This window comes from Chroicocephalus ridibundus, chromosome 7 (assembly GCF_963924245.1).
Source record: "Chroicocephalus ridibundus chromosome 7, bChrRid1.1, whole genome shotgun sequence".
NCBI lineage: Eukaryota > Metazoa > Chordata > Aves > Charadriiformes > Laridae > Chroicocephalus > Chroicocephalus ridibundus.
In genome coordinates this window covers 21399195-21420823 of record NC_086290.1, presented here as the reverse complement: position 1 = coordinate 21420823, position 21629 = coordinate 21399195, and positions in this window count along the sequence as shown.

Below are 21629 nucleotides of genomic sequence, written 5' to 3'. Positions count from 1 at the left end.
TCACACAAATTAAATTCAAATGGGGCATCTTATTCAAAGTGGAAAATATATGCTGATTGCAGCAAGAAGTACTTGGTTTTTTCTTTTTTGAGAGAAACACAGTTATAAAGCACAGCCTAAGCCTGAGCCTAAAAACGTTCCCCTGATGGCTTTACATTTTCTTCAGATGTCCTACAGCTCTTCTATCAACAAGTCAAGGTTGACATGTGCAACACTAGATACGAAATTAATATGGATGATTTGAAACAGAAAGGTTATTTTAAATTACCACTGTTCACAAATATATTGAATCTTTAAAATCAAAAGTGTGCACTTTTGCAAAAGAACTATGAAATGCCCTTAGTAATTTGGAAGCACTTCCCGCTGACAGCCAAAATATCACAAGTGAATGTTAAATAACTTCTGAATCATTGCGTTCATTCTTCATCCTCCTTTGCAAATTTTTGAGGTACAAACTAAATGATTTTCAGTTTCAAGGAAGTACTTAAAAATGCTTTATTGGATGCTGACAGCAATTACAATATTTCTGTAACTACCAAACTATAAAGCTAGGGGAATAATAATTAAAAAAATTAATCCATGGGAAGTTAAGAGTTTGTATCTCACTAGTTTTTCTAACTGAACTTTTAATACACTATTTTTCAAATGAGTAGTCTATAATTGCTTTTACTATTAAACAGATTCTTAGATAGTATGATAATCAGACTGATATAATTATCCAGGATGAGAGACTGAATTTTGAAAGATGAGGATGGTTTACATAGTATTATTTATTTCCAAACATAAAATACGAGAAAATCTCAAATACGGTTATACTTTGCAGGCTAAAAAGTTATATCCTGGAGAATAATATTTCTGCTATTAAACTGGGATGGGAAAAGTATACTGGGAATTTAAAAGGAAGTTCTTCTCCATGCAATTGTAACTATTTACAGCATTCTAAATTTTTTAGAACATTCATATGTAATAATCTCATTGACTGGAAAAATATTAAAGGTATGTAAAAGATGTGAATTGTATCTTTTCATATATCTTGAAAATGTTAGGTCACTTTTGAACTGGTGCCAAAAACGTGAGGAGACTGTGTTGACTTATTCTAAGAAGGCAGCCAGAAAAAAACCCAAACTAATCCAGTCTAGCTATATGAAACTCTTTAAGGGGTAACACACAACCAAATACTATAGGTGACTACTCAGTCAAGAAAAATATATTTGGCTGTTAGTCTGTCTCCAGATTCATCTAAAGTCTTCATCACTCAGCCTCTTCACTTAAATACATTGTAAAAATGGCTTTCGGGCTGAAGCACTGAAACAGCTGGCACAGCCAAAAGAACAAAATTTGCTAAGTGATTCTACCATTCTAAAGCAATATTATGTATAATTCCCAAAATCAAAGGAAGGAAAGCCATCTTCTTCATTCTACCCCACTTCCTTAGGGCAGTAATACATGCTGTAACTATCCAAATAACTCAGTCCTTCGTTTTCATTTTACATTTATCTCTTTGTCCTGTAGTTTACATACTCGCATTTCTGCTACAAACAAAATGGTTGCACAGATATTATAGCATCATGCCTTCATTCATAAATATAGATGTAAGACTCGTACTGCCATCTCAAGTACAAAACACTTTGGCCATGAACCCATAGAGGAAGATGCCTACAGTTAAGAGAATTTTGAAACGTGTCAGCAGTGTTTCAGTACGGCCAGACACATAATGAAATGCCATCAAGTAGGAAGAGTAAGAAGCAAATAAGGTATATTAAAGTACCGAAAATAACCTGTGGGACAAAAGTTATTTTCTATATATGTAAATATGTATGTTGCTTCTTTCCCAAAATGTTACTCCTTTAAAAAAATGCATGTTATGGTGATGATGGCTGAAGGGATAAAAATCAGGCAGAAAGCACCGTTTTAGTTTTTGTGCAGGTGACCCGGTCCCTCCAGGGTGTGCTTCTGCTCCAGTCCAGTTCAACTCCCTCTTTGTCACGGCGCTCCGACAGCTTGTGTATCCTGCCACTGCATGACTGCCATGCTCATCAATCAAACTCAAGGAAAAGACCTGTGAGATTTGAAAGTCTGCTAGCTTATGTGTAGGCTTCGGGGATTTGGTACAGTCCTTAGGTAATGTTATCCTCCTCTGACACATCAGCACAATTACTTTAAAATGTATGTAATTATTTAAACATTTTTATGGATGACCATAAGAAGTTACGCAAAGATATTGCAGTGTTGTGATTCTGAACCATGGCATTGCCCTCCTAAGAGAATTAGGGTAGTTCACATACCACAGCATATAGAGGCTGCCTCAATCTTCAATTCATGCAGGAATTACAGCATGATAGCTACACTGGGAAAAAATTCGCTTTTGTATTTTTTCACTAATATGTTTCAAAATAATCTCTTATGAAATGTTCTTTCTGTTGCTTCCTTGATAGTTCATTTTTGGATTGCTCTCTTAAATACAAAATAGGCATCTGTGAGATATGCAATTAAAATGAGGACATAAATGGGGATTAATTTAAAGGAGGATTATGAGGGGGATTCTAAATCTAACTATATAAATAAGGACTAGAAATGTAACCCAGTGCATTCATTAGTCTGATTGGCAGAAATAATTTAGCAGCCAGCTGAGAAATGACATTGAAATTCTTTTCTTATGCTATGCACTTTATCAGATATATGCTAAAGAATTCCAGCTCTATCCAAAGTGTCACCTTGACCAATTCCATATTCCACTTGCTGCAAAGGGAAACAAAGTCCCTCCCGCCCTGCTATGTTGGTGCAACTGGCCTGAAGAAAGGGTATGTGGGAAGTGAATGTGCCAGCTTTGTTGTAGAAAATCTGACCATCTTTCTATCCCTCATTTACACACATATGCTGATAGAAATAGGACAGACTATGAATAATTTTAATAAGTAATCCAACTAATGATCTAATAGCTTTGGATTTCTTTCTGTTCTTTCACATTATTTCATCCCTGTGTATGTCCATGCCATCTCCTCTGAAATTCTGGGGATACAGGCAGCCTCCCTATGTCTCTCTGCCTTGCCTGCTTTATCTCCCTGAAGTCATGCCATTAGTAAAAGGCAAGAATTCACAAAGATGGAGTTACTACTACCGTAGAGATGGACATTGATGACATAAATCTGTGTAACAGGTTTTGAGTACATGCTGTGGTGAGGCAAATGCCTATGCATTTAAAGTAATACTGGAGGAGCCTCAGCTGAATTCTTCCTATGATCTAAACCCATTTCACTGTGCATTTGAATTGCCCATCCTGCAGTTCAGAGTTTATGTCTATTTAAAAGATGAGGAAAGAGGACTCTCATTGATTTCAGAGGTGTATTTCAATAGAACTGGCCACCCATGTCCAATTTGGAAATCAGGCTAGCCACAAAGACTGATTTCTTCCAAGCGTGCTCCGGTCAGGAGAGGACAGCCTGAGAAACACTACACTGCTATTTATCAGAACCATGTGCTCAGCTGGAAAAGCATTGAAAAGCAAACTACGTGTTTGCTACGCCTCTGTGGGAAGTAGAAGGCAATAGCTGTTACCTTTGAAAAACCTGACTTAGGAAGGGCAACCTGAATAGCAGACTTGGAAGCAAAGTATTTGATGAAATGTCTTTTGATTTCTATAACGTAAATTTGGAGCTGAAAAAATGAGCTTAAAAATATAACCAACCCATCAACTAATGAGATACAGGAATCCACCTGCTATCATTGCTACCCATGTTTTGCCTGCATTCTGGCAAAAAGATTGGCAAAGCCTTTAGTTAGCATTAAATTCAACCGGATAGTTTAAATGACACCATGATGATTAATTAGCTCAGGACTCATTCCAAACCTTATGCAAGCGTGAAACAGTTGCATCTGAGGATGAGGATTCCCAAAGCAATAAAAGTAATTTAATCCTGACATCCAAAAACATGGAAGAGGTCTATTCCCAGAGACAATCTCCTAAACAGCACAGTAGTTGTAAACCACTGTATTCTGTGGATTTGAAACCAAATTTTCTTCCTCTTAGTTGTTACACAGCTACAGCAACAGGTCATATAGAGTCTTTCTTCTCTTTTCTTTGATGCCTAATAAGCCAGGATATATTTACAGTGATGACTTATGTGCCTACGGAGACAGCCAGATCACTGGGGTGAAACCAGAGCCGATGGAAGATGGAAAAGAAAATGGTATTTCCAGTTGTCTTTCTTTTTGTGAAGATTCCTCTCAGAAAAGGAATCTCAGGCCGTCTGTTTCATCTTGCACTCCATGTGTACAAATCAGAATTATCTGAAAAATTATCATATGTTTATTTTATGTGAATACTTACATACCTATTGCCATGTAAAGCATGTTCAATATATGAAAAAGCTGTATAACATCTAAGGGACATTTCCAGTAGTGTTTTTTTTTGAATAATGGAAAGAACGGAGCCTAACTTATTAAGGCTTTCTATATTATTTTGCCTTTGAATGAGATACAAACTTTAACTAAATATTTGTAACAGTTCTGTCCCATCTGGATGCTCTGATGTCTAATAACTCTTGTGCCCAGGCTCCAGTCTTTCTCTCAATGAGGCCACTAATAACATCTATCCCTTCTGCATACCTGTTAGTTGCCTGAAACTTTTAGACCCTTTAATAGCTAACAGGTTTACTTTTATCCAGTCTGGCAGAGATTAGTCAATGGGTTTAAAAAATCACTGGGAAGAGGGCAGGGAAGCAAAAACTCTAGTGAATAGTATTTCTTAATATCCTTAAGAAATAAGCCTGAAAACAAAGGTGCTAGCAATATGCTTTCACCTGTATTTCCATAGCCTATACCTTACATATGATTATTGACTCATGGACTTCCTTCTTTGTGGAAATTTTATTCTTGGTGTCTTTCAAAACTTCACATTTTCATCTTCTGGTGACCACAGGAATCTGTTCTTATTGGCTTGCTCGCTCGCTCAGCACGCACTGAATTCTGTCTAACCTATGAAGCTGTGCGACTAAGACTTGGGAATTGCAGGTTTGAGAATTCCTTTCCCCCTGACCCCACCTCTTCCCCAGTAGGGCAAGGACTACTCTTTGAGAAGGATGCTTTTGGGGGAGTCTGTGACTCTGTCTTGTTTTCAGATTTTTTTGGTAAAGGTTGAAGGTTTAAAAGGTTTTCTTTTTAAAGTTGTTTGTTTGTTTGTTTGTTTTTAAAAATAATGCTATGCATTTAAAATAACATGCATCTTTATTTTTTTACCTTGTGTTCTCTGGGTGACACAGCCTTTGTGCAGTGCAACTTTCTTGCATCAATACAGTCTAACATGGAGGTTAACACCCTGTGTCTTATGTTGCTGGAGGCCCCACTAATCTTGCTAACAGCTGCAGCAGAAAGGAAGTGATGCTTTTAAACATTTGTTGTTGACCGCTATGAAGATAAAGTATCTGATCTACTTTGTGGTCTTTCAAGATGTAGCAAACTTGAGCAAATTCCCCATGCTACTTGTCCTGCTGAAGACAAGGACTCCCTTGAAGAAGGGAGATGGAATTCATTTTCCCGGCAGTTCCCAGACGAAATTGGAGAATAGACTGAGTGCTGGGTGACAAAAAACAGGACCACAATATGAAAACTCCTCGATAACTAATGACCTTGGAGGAACAACTTCTGCATACATGTTCACTGAAGCAAACATTAACAATGGTCTGCAGTTCACAGGATGCTTTCCTATACTAGATAGAAATAACACCCTTGGGTCTGTGAAACTCAGTCACTTTGAACCGAAGTAATCTGGGCATACGAAGGAAACTTTCTGTGTGAAATAAACACTTGCTTAAACAACTGAATTTTATCCTGCCTTCCTGCAGGGATTTTCTGTGACCAGACTTAGATAGTATCAGACAAAGGAGAAGCCAGCAATGGTCTCCCTACTTTTCCGGTCAGATGATAGTCTTTTGACAACACAGGATACCTGTTTCCACTTCAACCTGTAGATTTTTATAACTATAGCACCCTCCTTATCCCTCTTATACCTAACAGCTTCTGCTTGGAAATCTTTACTGCAGAGATCCTTCATGTCCAGTTATACCAGCGTGAACTTTCTTCTCAGGCAGGCCATGAGCTACGAATCTTCCAGTGAATGGTGATGTATTTCTTCAAGTGGTGTTTCTTTGGTAGATGTGGACAATGACCTAAATTTTGTCATTTTAATTTTTTACTATTCATCTGCCTTACGCTAAGAACCTCATGTATGTGAGCAATTTCTAAACGATGTGGGTTCTGCTGTCAGAATGAAAGTTAATTTTTTTGCCATAAAGCATTGTTTCTGCTCATGTAGGAGTTATAAAAATTTTCTGTGGCAAATTCTTGCCAAAATTCTACCAGAGACCGACAGTCTCATGTGACGTTCCTAAACATGCTTGCACATGTCCTGCTTGTTTGGAAAGTCACCAGCATGAATAAAATTCCTGTTTTAGATGTGTGATGTGCTGAAGTTACTGGAAATCTGCATGTGTATAAATATCAACACCCAGGATTTTTAAAATAAAGCAACCCTTTAAATGCATGAATTCCAACTGAAACCATATGTTAGTCTACATTTGCAACTGTTTTTCGTAAGACCATATGCAGACAGATATCCCACTTAAAAATGTAATAAGAAATATAACTTTGTCCTTATATATCTGCGGTATTATAAACAGCATTTTTGGTTTATGTCAGGTTTATCTTTCATTCTTGCAGTGTGTTCTCCAGTTGCCTCTATTTTTATTCTCAAAAGGTACCAGTAAATACAATGAAGAGCTTTTCGTTTGTTTTTTTTTTTCTACCTGTAAGTAGGCCATGAAGCCATGGGGAGACACCCTGTCAAACTTGTATCAAATTTCTGTGAGCCCCTGGGATCCTGGTTCAGAAGGTCAGTGTTGAAATGCTACTTCATTTCACAAATGCATGGCCGTATGCTGCCATCTGTCTGCTCTGCAGCTGGCAGTCAATAGTGCACCATTAGTTTTATGCACCAAATTGCAGCTGTTTTGTGCGCTTCTGAAAAGCTGTTAAGACTTCTGCTGTACTATTTACCTCATTTCAAAGCATTTTCTTTTGGTCTGCTTTGGCTTTTTATGGGAAAGCAGATTGCAAGGCTGAAAGGTTTGACATTATAAACAGGTTCTTTTTCTTTGTCCCCCAAAACAATGCCGTTCGTATCATCTTTATAGAATGCAAAAAGAACCAAATTAGCGTTGTCTGTGATATCTGTGATTCTCACAACTATTACTGTGACAAGGTGCCACCATATTCCAACATACTATATGAGATCTGAAAATGCTAATTCAAGCCAAAGCCTATGATGGGCTTTTTCGTAACTCATTGTTCATAAAAGCCTCTGAGACTGAATTGGGACTGACTGGCATCCTACCGGTTCTGGATGTTAAAGACTCTAACACCTCATTATTGTGACAAAGATTGTAAGGGGAGAACGAAATGGCACAATATGAATTAATTCTTTTCTCATAATATGATGAGACTGGCACTGTAAGTTTTATAAATTCATTCCATTTTCATTGCAGATCTTAATATTTCAGTCTTCCCGAGGAGCCATTGTGTCGATTTGAAGTTATGGAGCAGACCAAGTACATAATGAATACAAAGTACTTTCTATATCTCACATCACATCCATTTGACCATGCCACCAATAAGAAACAATTTGACAATTTCAAATTAGGCAAATTGATAATTTGACAATTTGACAAACTTTGAAATTTCTTAATTTCAAACTTGAACTTGTCAATATTATCTTTAATATTCATTACTTATATTGTATTTTATTGAATACAAGTTTTAAAAAGTAAGAAATTATATGTATTTTGTAGGCAAGAATACTAGTCTTTATGCAGATTATGCATATTAGAGATTTTCATTAATATTCCAAGGTATTTAATCTAAAAAAATGTTATTAAAATACTGAACATTTACAAAGCTTCAGTAGAAAGTCAATTTCTACATGGCCCATTTATTGTCCTTATAGCTAAACCCTAGATAACCCCTTCCAATTAAAAGTAAAGATGTTTGTTATTGCAATAATCAGAAAGAATAACAGTTACATTTTTTGAAACAGAAAAGCAATTTAACAAACTGTGCATATGTTTTCCATGTAGTCATCCATTTCATGACAGTAAAGCAAATCAAGAAAATATATATTTTATAAAATTCTGTTTCGTTATTATTTAAACTATAATTTTCCCAGAGAAACAGAATTGTGCAGTTCATCCATATGCAAAAACGTGTAAAATTGAGTGATTAATGGAGGATCATCATGTATATCAGAGAGTAGGGGAATTAATTCTGTATAATTATGTTCCTGTGAGGAATATGAAGGTAATAAAACCAGCGTTTGTTCTGATTGTTTTCAAGTATATGTGCTGTTCCTAGTATTGGTAAACTTAATACACAGGCTGTTTCCTTAGCTGGTTGTGAGCTTAGTCCTGACCTCAAAGGAGAAGACTAGTCTTCCTAGTTTCTTCCTTCTCTTGCAAGATTCCCTTGTCAGGTTATTTCACTACATGTCAAGAAACATGAAGGAAGCAGCCCTGCTAAGTAAGGCTTAATGGAAGAATTATGATGGGAGAAGAGAGGGTAAAAGCTACTTTAGCAGCCTGCCTCCAAAAGATATTTGAACATAATCACCAGGTAATGCAATCATGCAAGCTGAAGTCAAGAGCTGGCTTTAAAAAAAAAAAAACAAAAAAACCAAAAAAACAGGAAAAAGGAAGATCAGAAATGACATCTAGAATTTCCAGAGCGCGGACTTCAAAACATCAGAAATGCTGAGAAGTTTGTGCTGAAATTTTTCATAATTCTGTTCTTTATGCTCTAAGCAAATTAAACAGAGTTTGTGACTTCAATTTCTTTCATGAGAAATATCAACTGACATGAATGCTTTTTAGTGAAGACTGGTTTTGCTTCAAAATAGTTGTACTTTCTGCAAATAAGACAAGGAAATTATCAAAGCACCTTGCATATTACTGTTCTGGAAGAATGTCACACCATAAGCAGGGTAAAATCTAGTGAGATTGTTGTTGTTGCTTAATATACATTTTTTTCTTTCCAAGTAGATCGTGTCCCTTACATTTCCAATATAAGCATTATGAAAAATTCACAACAGAGACCTGGAAACCCTGGGGAAAATGTTATCCAAAAGAGACTAAAAGTGTATAATTTTTTCATAATTTTTCTCCAAATCATATTTATAGAGGTACCCATCCTGTAACTCTGTCTCAGTACGTATGTTTCATGAAAATCATGTAAAAGACACAACTTCTTTCCTAGTTAGAGTTTGATTCAGAATGCTGTACCTCTAGCAATAATGGCTTAAGCAGTCACTTGAGTGCCTTCAGCGTTTAAACAGCTGCACAGTCAATTTAACTCAGTTTAAAAGTATCCATCATCATATAGTCCATTTTGGTTAAATGGACAGTAGATGTTATGCAGCCTGAATTGCTGGGGAGGTGAAATCTCATCATCAAAATGTGATGCTAAATAATACGGCTTGTAAGAAACTGGTTAATCCTATCTTCTGAGGCCATTGTAACAAAACTGATTATTATATTCTGCTTATCCGAGCTATTGAGAGTGAATTAAGTTGTACTATTTTCTTCAGAGATTGGGGGCTTTTCCTTTGTTCCAGGTCTTATTAGGTAAATCTGTAGGTAGATTTGCATTCTGTCTGCTCAGTAGATTCTCCGTGTACCACTACTTAAAGTTACTGCAAAAACTCAAGAAGAACTTTTCCAGCATAAAAGGCTGAACCAGAACTTTTAGTGTTTGGAGGATTCCTGCTGCCATAATCTCAGAGTGAAGACTCTTGCATCCTTAGCCTTGTCTTAATCTTTTGTTCTCCATGTCTAGACTGCCCTCTTCACAGTAGGTGTCTTAGTACTCTTCCCGGTGATGTGGTTGTAGTTGTAGATGCAGTGTTCTGCAGGCTAGGGATCATAGCCATACTAAGAGCTCAATAGTGCATTTTTTCCAGGATCAGAAACTCTGCTAGTAGATTTTCATGGGTGCCAGGAATGAAATCAGTAGAAGGAGCTTCAAAGATGGGATAGGATAGAATGAAATGAAATGACATGACATGACATGACATGAAATGACATGAAATGACATGAAATCAGACAGACTAAATTTCCTACCCATGGGAAGCTTCACAATTTCTGGGTTTTTCCTTTGATTCAGAATGAAAACGTTCCCAGCAGAATGCAGTTTGAAAAGTCTGACCAGATCTATTTTGAACTCTTCTTCAAGTGTGCTTTTAAAAAGGCTCACAATTACATGGATTTTTTTTTTTTTGATTTCTCATCTCTTTCCTACAAAAAACATTGCTATATATTACTTTCGCTTTCCTTCAAGTCTTCCTCCTGGTTTGTCCCCTCAAACTTGCTCCATACAGTTTGCTTTCTGCCAAAGAACTGCAACTTGTTCTTTCTTTCATGATGTAATCAAATTTTCATACTGTATTGAAAGCATGATAAATAAGTGATACTGTTTAGTTTTATATTCTCATAAATGTGTATAGTTCTCTCTGCAAAAATAATACTGTTTCACTGATCAGAGAAATTTATCATCTAGTACCAGTAAGGGAACTCTCTGATTTGTGTATGACAGAAATCCTCAAAACAGATCAAAGATTATTACTGTTCTGTTCGGAATGCTTGAATGCAACTTTCTGTACAATAAAACAAACAAAAAAAGATCTGGTTTCATCTAGCTGTATCTCAGCAATCATAATCCTTTGATATTAATCTGGATGCTCAGGTAAAAGATAGGCTCTCCAGCAACACAGCAATCCCCTTTGAAGATCTAATTGTCCTTATATTCATAGTGCAAATGCTCTATTTTTTCAGTTTGGTTTCAGCCTCTGAAACAAAAGCTAGACTAGAAAGCACTTGCTGAAAAGAAATTTCCTACTGGAGAATGACTGCTAAGAAATAGTGTCTCGTTAATTTTCCTTGAGACTTTCATCCTGCAGTTACTAGCAGAAAACTCAAACCAGATAACAACTCTCCTACACTTAGGCCTTTAAAAGCATAGTCCTTTTATGAAACAGACTTGGTTGCTCTTGCTTCCTTTAATGTGAGAACCCTCTGTCTCACGGCCTGCAAGTCTGCTCTTCATCTATTTGTATTGTCCTCTTGGAAAGCTTAAGACCAGATTAATAGTAAATGAGTGTACTTGTCCAGATTTCCAGTTGCTGAGAATCCCTAAAAGCAAGGAGGGATGGTGTATGGATGAAAGCTTAGATCTGCTATATGAAAGTGAATATCTTGATAATATTGAATGGGCTGGAATAATTACTGCAACACACAAAAATGTCACAGTTGTACTTTAACCTAGCTAGAACCAGAATGTTTGTGCCATCAACATATGTATCTGGTGATACGATCAGAATAATTAGTCTTGTCAATATGTAATATAGTATACCTGACAGGCGCATAAGGGAAGGTAGCGTTCATATTTGGTCAGTGAAGCCTCACAGGTACTATTTAGCCAGTCACCCTGACATATGGCTTCTTGTCCTACTGCCTGAATTGAGTGGAACAAAGTGAGAATTTTGAATGTTCAGTGCTGAAGAGAGGAAAGCCATAAGCTGAGGAAGGGGCTACCTCTTCACTGTCTTCCTTCTTACACCTTCCCCCAATTCAAATTTTATAACAATACTTTCATCTCACCTATCAAGTTCCTGTTATTTTTATCTGTCTTGCTTATGTAGATAAGGCAAGTCATCCATTTTTGCTGCTCGAAAATAGGATGCTACTCACCCCTGTGTAAGTAGGTCAATTCTGGCTTTTTAGCATTATTGACATTCTCCTTACGGCCCCGCTGTTGTACTGTTGTCAGCTGTAATGCATATGTGGAAGCACTCAGGGTAACATTAAAGATAGATGGGATAATCTCTGCAACCTGCTGCTGCATTGAGAAATGTAGCGCCACTCCTTTTGCAGCGCAGGCCAGCTTCCAGTGGACACAAAAAGCACCACTGCCATTTGTATCTCTGATCTCTGGTTAGAATGAGTGAGTATTGAGACTAAACTGTATGCCTCCCCAAGGTCCCCCCTCATCCCTTATCCTTGAGATAAGGAAAGCTTGCTTTGCTCTAAATCAGAGTTTTCTATCTTGGGAAAATCATTTCAATGCCTTCCATGACTACTCTAAGCTCAGTGGAGATAAAAGTAAATGAAGTAGATTATCAATTGCTGTCTGTTGGCATCGTGGGTAACTTGGGTATTTTGCATGTTCTTCTGAATTCTTTCTTCTTGAGCAAAAGTGAAATAAAAAACCTGGATAACAAATACTTTGTTTCATATTTATAGTACTGCTAGTAGTAAGTTCATTAGACTAACAGTATTTATGTCCTGCTAATGTAAATACTGTATTACACATGTGGTTGTCTACCAGATGTAAATACTCATATTTTTTCATAAAGGTGTAACAAGGAAAATGCTGGAAATAAAATACACAGAAGGGAACAAAATACAGTATGTCAGCTACTAACAATTCTCCAATCTTGGCTGTCAATTGCTACTGGCCTTATTCTTGCATCGTACATATTTTTTTATAGTTTAAATACTTCTTTAAAAACTCAGAGTTCCCTAAAAACTTACTTATTTTTGATGCTGAAAGGACAGCCCTAGCTTGTATATTATGTATGCGTATGGCAAAGAGGGAAAACTTGTCAACCAGTCTAGAAAAGGTGATAGTTTCAGAATTAAGGGAACAAATACACACACATAAATATTAGTACCAGTTTTCTCCAACAAACAGAGTTGCGAGTTGAATCGTTCCAATTTTCACTTTGATTGGATTTGGGCCAGTTAAAATAACTGATGTGCATCTTGAGATCTTGTGCAACTCTACTAATGAGAGTAGAATGTGAAAAAGAAATCGGGTCAAGTAAAGTTTGAGGCAGAAAAAAGTAGTTAACAGTACTCTGCTTAGAAAAAAACAATGAATTAAAAAAAAATGATAAAAGGTAAAACAGGCATCTAAAGAAAGTGTTGCTTAGCTCAACACAGCAGGGACATGAAGTTCCTTTCAGATTTGACAGATTTCCTGGCAGTAAATTGCAGCTATTGGAATTAATAATGCTTAAGTAAGATATTAGCTTGAACGAAAATGGTTTTCCTTTGGAAATTGGTAATTTTATTCCTAAAATCCAGCAGAGACAACCTGCATCTTTTGAAAATAAGTACAAAATAATCTGTGACACCAAAAATTATGATTAAAAATTAATTTACAATTCAAGGTCAAGTCATCCAACTTTACCTTCATTCTTATTTAAAAACAATTTTCAATACATTTACTGTTCTATTTACATAGGATGTTTAAAGTTTCCTCTCTTGTGAATTATGTCTGTGACTTAGGGCGTGGAAATGACTGTCTTTTTTTTTTTTTTTCATTGTATTCTTCTTAAATTATCGATGTTTTTCTTTGAACTACTGCTATTAAACAAAAATGGTTCAGGGGGTGATTCAGATTCAGAGAGGTTCCCCTTGGTATTTCATCAGAATGGCTGAAGTCTCTTCATCTTGTTAAACACGTCTCTTAGATATGACCATCTTACTGCTGCGTTAAGTTCCACATTCTAGACGTAATGGTATTTCACACATATTTTGCCTTTTGAAAATGTGTGATGTGTTCAGAACTAGTAAAATGAGAAATTGAAGTGGATCCAGCACAGAAGTTTTTTAGAACAAATTCTTTAAAAGATAACTTCTGTTTTTTTGATATATAGCGGTACTTAATGGTGTGTTAATATTTAAATAATAAACATCTTTGTTAAAGATTCAGTAACTCTATCTTTTTAAACATAGTACATTTTCTATATGACAGTGTTTCTCAATCTTCTTTCAACCATTATTGCAAGTAAAAATACTATGGAGATGATGAGTGATAATGTAATTTATTTGTGTTTAAGTTCCAATAGGTTGTCAGAAAGGCTGTAGAGGTATGTGTGAAATGGAGGACAAAGGTTTTCTGGAACTCCTGTGATCATTAAATCAATCTGTGTGGTTCATCCACCTAAAGCAAAACTTCATTAATACTTTTCAAAAGCAGCTGTTAAGTAGGTGTGCGTGAGCACAAATTAGATCCCAACCACTATATTTAGTTATTCCTAGTCCTCTGATTCAATGTCTGACAAACAGCCATTGCTTCATCCCCTCTGTTTTTAAAACAACAAAACAAAACTTGTAAAAGCGATCATAGAACTTGTACTTTTTTTCAAGACTTTGTGTATGAAATTTTAATATAGATGATATAACTATGTTATATTAAAGCAGTGCAAAGTAGAGGCTGGCAATGTGGAGTAGATGATGCCAGGTATTGCCGAAAGAGGGAGAAGTCTTCTGCAGAGAGTAGTTGAATGCTACCCCGGGGAACTGGATTTTTCTGTCTGCCGCTGGCACAAATTTCTAGTGCAATGCCTGGCAAATTTTCAGAGGGCAACTTGTGTCGCCTTTTTTTTGTTTTTCAGTTTCTGAGTGGATGAACTGAGACCTACAGTCCGCTTTGAAAAAACGCAGAGCACTTACAGCTACAAATTTTCAGTGGCCGCATACAAAGTACGCAAAGCTGCCGCTTAAAAAAGCCGCTGTTCACCTAATTTGAGTGGATCCTCAGAGACAAAGTCTGCCCTGCCTAAATTTCAATTTCCTTTTCCAAACCATGGTTTTCCAGAGAAAAGATTCTGCCAGACTGCTTTAACATTTAAAAACACCAACAGTCTTCCTCCTGGCTAAGATGCAGTTTCGAAACAAGTGTCCTACTACCAGTCCAAGCCACTGTACCCAAACTCTATCTTAAGTATCCTGGTAACAAAAGAGAAACCTAGAATATGTAAAGGTCAACAGGGGGAGCTGGAACCAGTGCAAATTTCTTGTAAATGGAAATTGTTTTGTTATCAGTAGTAAGGGAGCAGATGAGTGAAAATGTTATAATTTCTTGGCAGAGCAATAGTTTTTTGCAACAGACACACACGTAAGTACATTTCTGACACTTTTTAATGGCATTCATTTCTTCTGGACACCCTAGCAATTGGGTAGACATCTTCATGGCAATTCAAAGATGACAATTTATAAATGAAATAATTTTATCCACTGTTTACAGGCTTTTCACCATGTAAATGTTACCACTGACTTCATCACAGACATCAGTAGTAGCTGAACTAGACATAGTAGCTAATACTCTTGTCAATATTGGCTCCCTATCAACAAAATTGGAAAACCTGACCTTACTGTGGTAAGATAGAAGATAAAACAAAGGGGGTGGGGGAATGTTCTTCTTGCTTGAGGAAATGTTAGCTAGACTTGATTGTTCCTGCTAGCAAATCTGTCTTGGTTAAATAAATCTATTTTACCAGACAATGCTAAAAAACCTTTGTAATTCTGGTGACCTAATTACATTATTTTAACTTTTAGACTACGAGGAAATTTCAACAAAGTTGTTCTAGGAAGACATCGATATAGAGTTAATGCATGCTTTAAGTTAAACTTGCCTTATCAGCACTAAAATGACAATTAAGATAATTTAATAGCTTTGTCTCTGACTGAATTCTCCGTAGGATTTTCTCCCCTCCTAAAGCTTTGAGAGAGGCCTTTTTACTTTTTTATTTTATTTATTTTTTGTATAAAATTCAGTTGTTAGATAAGGCTGCCCTCTTATGGAGATTGTGGGCACAAACTCTTGTTAAAGTTTTCACGATTTTTTTAATGGGCTTTGTAGACATGCTTTTCTTTACACGTCAACATAGTGGACAGTTAATAAACTACAGTAGGTGCACAAGTAATAAAACATGTAATTTAGAAAGTAGAGACTGTCTTTGAAATAAATAGTTTCTTCATAGTACACTCCTATGAGAATCTTTTTCCTTAGGGCCGTTTTGCCTTTGACTGCAACAACAATTGGATTTCTCTTTCAATCACAGATAGAAGTCTTGCAAGTACACGCAAAACTTTCAGAGAGAAAAATGAGTCAACCTGCAGGAAGAAAACATTTAAGAAATGTGAATAGCTGATGAAAGACTTGATTTAAATAAATAAATTTTTAAAAGCACCTAAACTCTGCCCGCATTCATTTTCAATATTAATTTAATAACAATTGTTTAGGGCTTAAGTCACAATACAGGTATACATTTCATATATGTAAAGTAGATCCAACTTCATCTGTATTACTGTGTGTGTTTTCTTCTTGAAAACAGATACATGCTTGCATTGATGTGGTTGTGAAAGGGAGATTTAGGCAAACTATTTTAGTAGAAATATTTTCTTCATTTCCTACTAAAAACTTTGTTATTGTTAAAAATATATTTACTTTATTTCTTTCTACTTAAAAGTGCTTTTTAAATGGCAATTAAACCACTATTAATATTTTTCAGCTATCATAGAATCAAAGAATGGTTTGGGTTGGAAGGGACCTTAAAGATCATCTAGTTCCAACCCCCCTGCCATGGGCAGGGACACCTCCCACTAGACCAGGCTGCTCAAAGCCTCATCCAGCCTGGCCTTCAACACCTCCAGGGATGGGGCATCCACAGCTTCTCTGGGCAGCCTGTTCCAGCGTCTCACCACCCTCACAGTAAAGGATTTCTTCCTGATATCTAATCTAGATTTACCCTCTTTCCGGTCTTTCATATTCCATCCTCACAGGTATAATGGCACGTGCAGCAATGCAGAAGTTTTGTCATGTGGATGTGTCAATATAACGTGACTGGGAAGTACATGCAAAATCCAAGTCATATCCAGCTGAGATCTGATGCTGTAATGCAGGCCACACTGATCAGTTATGATAGAGAAATACTGTAATAATATTTCTATTATTATTCAAAATTAAGCAGAATGGTTTAGAAGTTAGTGTGCTAATGAATTGCCTACCCAAGGCTTAAACATCTTTTAACGTCTATATTCACTGGTAACATTGAAAGTATTGAACATTGAAAGTAAGGTTATATTTTATTAATATCTAAAGATTCAAATAGCTTGTGTCCAAGAGTAAAAGGAATTGCCTGAGGAGCTCTTTGAATCACTGATGTTGTATTTTTTGTCGCTTGTCACTCTGTAGCACATTTTACCTTTTACTTTATAAGAAGGGAAATAGAAAGCTGCAGTTGGAGTTACTTTAAGAAACAAATGCAGTTTCAGTGAGACCATTTGTGAAAAAACAGATCTACTGCCCCCACAGCTGGAAGAGTTAGCAAATTGGAAGGGGGTAAGACAACAATAGAACTAATAATTTGAAATGTGGAAAATACATGTGATGGTAAGTAGATAAAGAATTGTCTGTTGAGCTTGTCTAAAAGAACCGCTGGTCTACAGGTGTTTACGATTACTGATAATAATGGCTCTACTTTGAACAGACAGAATGGGGGGATCCAGTCTTCAAATACCTGGGTAAGCGGAAGTTATGACACTTCTACAAAGTACATTTTCCATCCACTTCACCTGTTCTGGCATTTATAATGAAGTGGCAAAAAAAATGTGTTTCCAATGTAAAACTGATAAACAGATGTTGCAAGAGTCAAGCAGTCCAATGAGACTTTGCACTAAATCCTTAATCTCTACAGTGTTGGCTCAGTCACTCATATTGAGACAAAAAAAGCACTGCAAAAGGTTTTTTAGAAATATTAATTTTCTTTAAAACTTCTTATAGTCAACAAGAAGTTGAAGTCAGCCTTCTGTAAACAAGTTGCATTTGTGGATGACAATTCCACTAAAATAAGAGAAAAAACCCAATATGCAAATCTTCAGCAAGAAGTAGGAGACCACTGTTGGCGGACTGTCAAAAGAGGGTGAACGAGTAAAAAGCAGTACATTAATTCCCTTAATGAAACTCACTGTCTTGAAGCAGTGTTTTCTGTATAGCCTCCGAGCCTAGCGACACTGTAGCCCAGCGAGACCTTTCAGATACTGCTTCTAGGTTGCTTTGCATAGCAAGAAATTAAGTTTTGCTTAAACGGAAATGGATGTACTATAGGAAAAGTTTTAACTGCAAATTTTGACTGCTGTTTGATTTTTCCAGTGTGTTTTTTTTTTTTTTTTAATTAGATAATTTCATAGCCATATTCTAGTTCATTAGGAGATTTTAAAAGATCTTAATGCCTCAGTGATAATAGTCCACTAGTTCTGTGGCACAAACCGATGGCAGATAGACTGTGGAAGAGCAGAGGAATTGCAGAGCCAGCAAGACATTACCTTCTACAGTCTGATCCAACAGCAGTTCAGAATCAGTTGAAGCTGGACCTGTAGTTCATGGGGTTGCTGCAGCAGTGTCTCATGACATGGTACTTTTGGCTTTACTACAATATTTATTTAAATACTGCATATTTTGGCATGTATATTTTCTATGCTAATATTGGCTCATACCATCAAAAACCATCTTGCATTAAATTTGATGTTGAATTCTTAGACCACCGTCATGGCAGAATTAGTTCATACACATGACGATTCTCCTGTAGGGTGCCATCTGAATGGCTTATCTTAAATACAGAAAAGAAACTACAGCAAAGAAAATCCAGAAGAAGGTAGACAATATAATGCCAGGAAGAAACACCTACCTGGACAGTGCAAGTAGTGAAGTCTGATGGTACAATTTTTAAAGAAAAATTACAAACATTGACTAAGAGGAAGGGAAGATTAGTATAAGTACACATTAAAAAAAATCCAATGAAAAATTAATTGTTTCTGAATGTTGACAGGCATTGAGGAAGTTGCTGATCTTGGCTTACTGCAGAGGCACCAGTGAAGCAGCTCCTGAGACAGCAATATTTCACGACTGACAGAAACAAGGATTGCTGGAGAAGAAAATAGGATCATTTTAATTTCACATATATCCAATCCTTGTGAGGAAAACGTCACATTAATACAAGCATTGTGACTTTAACATGGCCCAATGTCAAGCTGGAAATATGATGCAAGAGGCTAGACTTTCTGAAGCCAATTATTGACCGTCTCCTGGCTAATCATGTCCGTGAATGAAAAGTTAGCACAGTAATGCATTATATGGTATAATGTTATTTGGCAGGAAGCGTGGGCAGAGGGTAAGTCTGTTCTGTTCTTCAGGATGATCTATTGTAAGTAGGAAAGTAGATAAGGAACTAAAGGACTAAATGGGTCAAAAATTCTTAACTTTTGGAGAGAAGATGCTGGTAACAAACGGTACTGATTTCCATTCTGTTAATACTTCCATTTGGCTTGTTTATATCATGATAGGTACTAGACATTTTTCTTCCAATATGTTTATATTCAGCAAATGTTTGTATCCATGCTTTACTTCTCTAATGGTATATGTAAAGTAAGCTGCACATTGCCAGATGTATAGGATTAATGAGATTATAAATAGTACGATCACTGCGTTGCTTCACATGGCAATGCATCTGTTAAGAAATGTACTAATTACAAAGCTCTATCCAGTCTGAACACTGAGCGGTGCGACGATATTAACTATTGCAATTCACTCGATCTTCTCCCTGGAAACAGGTTGTACGATCTTATAAACCCCATCACTTTTCACTTATTCATTAGCTATTACAGTTATCATTCTATTACTTGTATTAAATAGTAATAATGACTTTATTATTATTACGGGGTGTGACTAAGACTTTGTCTGCATGAAAACAGGGACCAAATAAATAAATTAGCTGTAGTCTGTGGGACTCTAGCACTGAGTTAATTGCAGCCTAGTAATGAATCCAGATCCCATTGCAGTAGATGTTGTTATATACACAGATGAAAAACGCCACAGCTGTGTGGGGATGCTTTTAATGACCTATTTCATTTTAATGTAACAAATTACTTATTTAATATTAATTTAGCATTCTGTGTCACAAGGAAATCTATTGGTTGTATAAGACACAGTAATTTTTACCAGCACTGTCATTGTTAGCCAACTACGTAATCATAATTATCTGGAATATCACAGGCCTGTCTTGTCCCAAAGACAAACATGACTACTCCAGTAACACTGGATACTGAAATATTACAGATTTCAACATAGTAATTCAGAAAGCAAATGTACCACAGCACTAAAATGTCAAAATGATAAGGAAAAGGAAAAAAAGAACATAGTGAAAAAGGGGGGGGGGAACGCCCCTTTATTTGGGCTGCATTTTGAGAGAGGAGAAAAAATAAAAATAAAATTTTCCTTCTTCCAGTTTGACATTCAACTTTAAATGCATACAGAAATCTAAAGTGTTTCATTTGTAGTCGCCAAAGTCAGGTAACAGGTCTCCTCTGCTAAATTACAGCTTCTTAGAATGTATGTTTTTCGGAGCAACCAGACTGAAGTTGTCAAATGCCATTACTATACTGCAGGGAGTAAGTGCCATTTTTAATATTTTTAAAAGTTTATTTAAAATGAAGAGAAAGCTGGACACAATCAAGAAGCTGGTTTCTGGCAGGCAGACAGGACAATATGGACACTGTTTCATGCAGGTTCCATGTGGCTGGGGGCTGGTACCGAATCTGTCACAACTTGGGGAAATGAGTAAGTGTGCCAGAGAAACATGTGACCTGTTGTCATGGTTTGGGCTGGATCGGCCGCTAGAACGGACAACAGATGCTCTCCTTTACCTCGCTCCCCTTCAGAGAAGGAACAGCATCTCCCTTCAGAGGAGAGGAGAGAAAATGAGAGGAAGAGAGAAATTATGGCTTGAAAAGAAACTTTAATGAAGTATTAATAATAAAATAATAAAAAGAAGATATAATAATACTAATAAGAACATAATGAAATATATACGATATATACAAAACTATATCAGGTTCCCAAGATGACAGTCACCAGCAGGCACTGGGAAAGTCCCAGACTGGACTCAGCAACAGATGGGAGCTGAATTCAAGAACTGGATTCAGGAATGCACAGGTCGGGATCAAAGGCAGATGAACAGACAGAGTCCTCCTTGGATGCCGGCCACTGAAGGAAGAGGCTGACCCTTTGATGCCTCAGCTTTTATACTGAGCACGATGCAGATGGGATGGAACATCCTGTTGGCCAATTTGGGGTCACCCGTCCTGTCCGCGCCTCCCCCCAGGTGGGACCCCTCTACACTTTTCTGCTTCCAACCCTCCAGTGGGGCACACACCAAAGTGAGCTGACCTGGGCTGTTATAGCAGTAAGTATAAGCAGGAGCCTCTCTGCATAGCATTCCTTGGTGTTCACTATAAACATCAGACCTTATCTGCTAGAAGCGGACACTGGCTGAAAAATACACCGTTAATTTCAGAGAGTTAGAAAAGGCTTAACTGCAAAGGAAAATTACTAAAAAGAAAAGTGATTCTGCTTTACCTCAAACCAGGATACCTGTTTTCTGTGCTAAAATGACAGAAGCGAAGAGTACACCCTCTTCACACCTCTTCCTCCCTGCCGTGGTGTGCTGGTGCTTATCAGAACAAGTGGCAGACTTTGGGCAAGCGAATGTGACCACAAAAGACAGATCACATACGAACATTTTCAAGTTTATGCTTCTGGGTTTTGTTAACGTATTTTTCTTAGTTCTAAAGGTGAAGATTTATTTCTAAAAATGAAGAAAACAATTGTTATTACTTCAATTATTATTCTGTTGTGACAGGTGTATGCTGAATTTTCATACTCTTGACACCAAAACTATCCCATGT